The sequence below is a fragment of the Elephantulus edwardii genome, unplaced genomic scaffold (assembly GCF_000299155.1).
Source record: "Elephantulus edwardii isolate Elephantulus edwardi_28Jun2011 unplaced genomic scaffold, EleEdw1.0 scaffold00134, whole genome shotgun sequence".
NCBI lineage: Eukaryota > Metazoa > Chordata > Mammalia > Macroscelidea > Macroscelididae > Elephantulus > Elephantulus edwardii.
In genome coordinates, this window is record NW_006399884.1 from 368380 (window position 1) to 374118 (window position 5739).

General features: G+C 39.0%; 1 pseudogene; it reads right to left on the reverse strand.

The window, feature by feature from the left end:
• Positions 1-906: 906 nt before the first annotated feature.
• Positions 907-5739, reverse strand: part of LOC102877569 — a 7125-nt pseudogene continuing 2292 nt past the window's right edge.

The window sequence follows — 5739 nt, forward strand, 5'->3', positions numbered from 1 at the left end:
CTTTGTGACAATGTTATTTCTTTAAATGTTTTTTCCTTAATATGTTTCATTTAATACTGTTATTAAAATTTATGTATTTATATTACTAAGAAAAACAGATATATATGTATCTTGTCCTACTTTGTCTTTGTTAACATTTGACCTAGCCTTATAAGATGAAATGGTCAACATTTTTATCTCTTCCTACATTCCTCCTGCAGTTTACTGCCTCTGAAAACCTGCAAGAGGGTCAATTAGTAGGAGGTTCCCACTCCATGGCACACAACTACATTCATTTTTTTTTACATTTTTAAATTTATTAAAATTTGTTACAAGTGAAATAAGTAGGACACTTTTTTTAAAGTAAGCATATAATCGTGAAGTCTTTAGAATATAAACTACCATTTTTTTATTAATTATTTTTTTAATTATTAATTTCCATGAACATCTATAGAGATTTTGGAATTCCATACATTCATTGTTGCAATTTTCTCCCCGCCCACACCCCTCCACCCCCAGTTCGCCAGTTCGCTCCTCTCCTTGAAAAGCTAAAGAAAAACTCCTTCATTGGTACACAATCCATTTTCCCCCCCACCCCGCCCCAATTATACTCCACTCTGCAACCCTCATTCCGGACTCTTATGATAATCATAAAGCCCTGAAATACATTACTTTTAAGCTATTCTCTCCCTCATCGGCTTCAATGCAGTAAACATAATTTGTCCAATTTTTCTCAGTCTACATTCTAAAAGAGCATAAGAACTCCCTATTCCTGGAAGAACTTGTAAAAAAAAAAGCTATAAAACCATCTAGCCTTGTTCTCTGTCAGGGAGAGATTATTTGTCATCTTTCCTGGTTTTATGCAAAGTGACTTTTCAGCTCTGCATGGAACTTTCTGATGAAGAATAGACAAGGGATGCCATGGGGTCAGATGTCAATGGGGAACTGGCATGGAACTTCAGGAGCTCTGAGATTCAGAGGACTCTCACAGGTTGTGATGTCTGCGGGAGCATAACTGTCATTCGGGTAGGCATTGCCGGTCTTGGCCACCTTTAGGTAGACAACATCATATATGTTCTTCAGGGCTGCCACGACATCTTCATACGTGACGTCCTCTAGCCCCACACTGTTGACCGCCAAAATCTTGTCCCCAATTTATAACCTTCCATCCTTGTGGGCGACACCCCCTTCGATGAACTTTGTTATATAGATACTATTATCTCCAGGGATGTGCTGGTTCCCAACACCTCCTGTGATGCTGAAGCCAAGACCTTTAAGACCTTTGATGAGCTCGATCTCCTTGATCTTCTCTGCTGGCGACTTCCGACGCATGATGTAGAGGCGGACCATGGAGCTTGCTTCTTTGAGAGCCTCCACTGTAGTAGAATGGGTCGCCTCCTGCACATCCACTTCATTTACAAACAGGATGCTGTCATTGACCCTGAGGTGGCCATCCTGGGCTGCAGCCCCACCAGGAATGAGCTTGGTGATGAAAATGGATGGGTCGTCATCAGTGTGGGAGTTGTCACTCCCATTTGCGATGCTGAAGCCCAGAACTGAGTTGCCCCTTTCCAGTGTGATCTCCTCATATTCCATCTCCCTCTCTGTCCCGTTCACCTGTAACTCATATCCTGGGGCTTCTAGGGTGCCTGTGTTGACAATCACAGGGAGGGAGTTGTCCTTTATGGGGCATGGCCCACGACCCCTTGGATGGCCTCGAGGTGGGACAAGTTCCTCTCCAACACGTGCACCAGCTCAGGGGCGTTTACCAGATTGGGGAGGTGGGCTGTGCTGTGCTTCAGACCTGACGTGTCCTCATCTTAGTAGCAGCATTTCAGGCAGAGACACAAGGAAGCGAATCTGTTCTAAGCGGACGTGGAGAAGGGGAGGGGAACTGAAGGAGTCTTTGATTTTCTTAATGAAGCATCTCAAGTCCTTCTCACTTTCAGCAAGCAAAGCTATGTCATCTGTATAACGAAGATGGTTGATGAGTCTTCTTCCAAACCTGATGTCACATTCTTTATAAAGTCCAGATTCTCAAATGATTTGCTCAGCATTACACATTGATTAGATAGGGAGAAAAGACACAGTCTTGATGCACATCTTTCTTGATTTTAAATCATGTAGTGTTTACTTGCTCTGTTTGGACAGCAGTCTTTTGGTCTAGGTTTCACATGGACACAATTAAGTGAACCGTTATTCTCACTCTTTTCAGTATTCGTTTTCTAGAGAACTCTGGTAGCCCAGTGATAAGGGGCTGCACTGCCAAACCAAAGGCACACCGTTCAAATCCAGCAACTGCTCCACAAGAGAAAGATGAGCAATTTCCTCTTGTATGATTAACTGCCTCTGAAAACTAGCCTGAGAGTCAGGTATGGGTCAGTTCTGACTCGAAGGTATACAACAACAATAACCACACTGAAGAAGAGAACAGTGAACTCATTTACCCAGTATTGCAAAACAATTTAGGAACAAAAATGACCAAAACAAACCCAAAACCAGAGATTAGAAGTAAATTGAAAATATTCACCATTCTATATTTAATTACTTTACATATATATGTGTGTGTATATATATATGTGTGTGAGTGTGTGTGTATCTATATCTTAAAATATATCTATTATCAAGCAATTTTTTGTCTCAGAAAATATCATTAGGAAGCAATAAGGAGAAAATATTTTATCAAAAGATGTTCATAATCATATTGTTTATAGTAATAGACAATCAGAAATAAACTGTAAGTCAAAATAAGAATGGTTAAATTGATTCTATTTATAGTTAAAGAAATTACATAATAATAATGTTTATTAATTGCATGGTAAAACTGCTGAAGATAATTAAAAAATGGCTAGAACAGTACATAAATAGGGAACTGCTAGGAGTTTAAGTAGGATTTAAAAGAGGCTGTGGCATCAGGGATACCATTGCTGATGTCAGATGGATTCTGACTGAAAGTAAAATCAACTAGAATAATGTCTCGTTATGCCTTACTGACTATACAAAGGCATTTGACTGTGTGGATCATAACAACTTGTGGCTGACATTGAGAAGAATGGGAGTCCTTGAGAACTTAATTGTACTCATGCAAAACCTATATCTAGACTAAGAGGCTATTGCGTGAAACACTACACAGTTTAAAATTAAGAATGGAGTGAATCAGAATTGTATTCTCTCTTCATAACTATTCAATCTGTATGCTGAACAAATTAATCTAGAAGCTAGACTCCAGGAAGAATGTGTCACCAAAATGAGAAGATTCCTCAGTAACCTGTGTTTTGCAGACGACACAACCTTCCTTGCTAAAAGTGAAGAGGACTTGAAGCACTTGTTAAAAAATATCAAAGAATACATCCTTCAATATGGATTGGATCTCATCATCAAGAAACAAATATTTTTACCACTGGACTGATAGGCAATATAATAGATGGAGGAAAAATTGAAACTGTCAACAACTTCATCTTACTTGGAACCACAGTCAACACCCTTAGTACCAACAGTCAGGAAATCAGGACATGTATTGCACTGGGAAAGTCTGCAGTTAAGGACGTCTCCAAATTATTGAGGAGTAATGGTATCAGTTATAGGACAAGGTGCATCTAATTCAGGCAATGGTCTTCCCAGTCACTTGCTACGCATCTGAGAGCTGGACAATGAATAAGGATGGGAGAAGAAGAATTGACAATTTTGAGCTGTAGTGTTGGGGAAGAGCACTGCATGTCCCATGGACAGCCAAAATAACAGATATGTCTTGAAGAAAAATGCATTCACAGTGTTCTTTGGAAGTAAAGGTTATAAAGCTTCAACTCACATACTTACACAGCTGATATTGAGCTTCTCCAGCGATTCCTTCCACAGATGTAATTGATTTGATTCCTCTGCATACCATCAGGTGAAACCCACGTGTTGAGCCTGCATTTGTGTTTCTTATAAAAGGTATTTGCAAAGAATAAATCATTGAATGTGCATAATTCTATCACTGGGCATATTGCTAAGACCAGTTATTTCTTTGAGGGGGACATGATAGTCAGAAAGGCAGAGGGTCGGTGAAGGAGAGGAGGACTGAATCAGGTAGATTGGCACAGTGACTGCTGCAGTGGACTCTCATGTGTTAGTAAATGTGAGAATGGCACAGGATAGGACATGGTTCAGTTCTGTTGTTCATAGGGTCACTACAGGTCACACACAACTTTACGGCACCTAGCAACAACAATAGTATAACCAACACCTGATATAATTTTAAGTGAAAAATATTTATGAAGCATGAAGGAAGAATGTCATAAAATACATTCTGTAAAATCTCTAAAATTAGTTTTTATTTAAAACATTTGTTGTTGTTAGGTGCCATTGAATCAAGTATGATCATAGCGTCGCTATTAACCCTCCCCTATCATGTGTCCTTCTCACAATCTCTGATGTTCTTGAACCCAGTGCTCCAGTCCCTATGTCAATCCATCTTGTTGAAGGCTTTTTCTCTTTTCTGGTCTTCTGCCTTTTCCAGCATGAGGTGTTTTTTCAAGGACTGAAACCTCTTGGCAACTTGCTTAGAGTGTGTGAGATGAAGTTTCCCTGGACTTGTCTCTGAGAAGCACTCTGCACTTCCTCTAAGACGAACTTGTTTGTTCTTGTTGTTTTATTTTTGTTTTGTACCATCCACTCAGAACCGACTTATAGCTACTCTTACAGGCAGTTTTCAGAGGCAGTTTAATCACTCAGGAGAGGATTTCCCATTTTTCTCCAGCACAGGAGCTGGCAGATTTTAAACATATACTTTTGGTAGGGCAGCACAGTGCCTCTCCACTAGTCCATCAGGCAGAAAAAAAAACCAAAACAAAACAGGTTGGAAAAAAAATATCACCAAGCTATGAACTCTAATGTTAATTTGAAGTAGCAAGGTTCAAGGACACTTATTTTTATTTTTCCAACTTTTTTTTCTTTTTTTCCCCTTAAATGTTCACAATAGGAATATAGGTTTATATGGTAAAAGAAAGTAAACATGTTTTCCAGACTAAACCTATAGTGATTTATTTATGCCTTTTGGTTATTTAAAATGTACATCTGGATTTTCCATGCTCTTTGGGCAATGCTTGTCTTTTAATGTGCTCTTGCTGACAGAGCGAGGGTAGAAATAGATGCTGTGCCCTTTACTACTGCTCCTGTGGGTCTTTTCTTAACATGATCCTGATGTTAGTATAATTTAATTTGCTTTTCTCATAAGCCTGGTACAAAATATAATTCCATTCTAGTTATTTATATTTTTTGCTTTTTTTTAAACTCTAAAGAATAAAATATGAACAGTTCTCAAAATCCGTTATTTTAAATACTATTTATGGAGTCCACAAGACGGGCCAGCACTGTTCTAGGAACTACTCTTATGAAGATCGTAGCCTGATGAGAGAAAGATAGGCAAGTCTGTTGGATGAAAAGACTCATTATAAATGTAATATGTAAATACTCATAGCTGATCATCATTGGGTTTCTGAAGGAAATTGCCAGTGTTCTCCCCAAAGGTGGGAGTTCTGGTGGCGTAGTCTGTAGGGAGAAGTGCATGGAGTTTTGAGTTTGAGAGTGTCTTTGTTCACTAAAGATCCTTGGTGGCACAGTGGTTAAGTGCTACACGGATAAACAAAAGGCAGGTGGTTTGAATCCACTGGCTGCCCTTTTTGTAAATTTTTTAAATTTAGGTTGTTTATTTTTCATTTCAATGAACATCTACAGAGATTTTGGGATTCCATTCATTCATTGTTGCACCCTTCTCCCCGC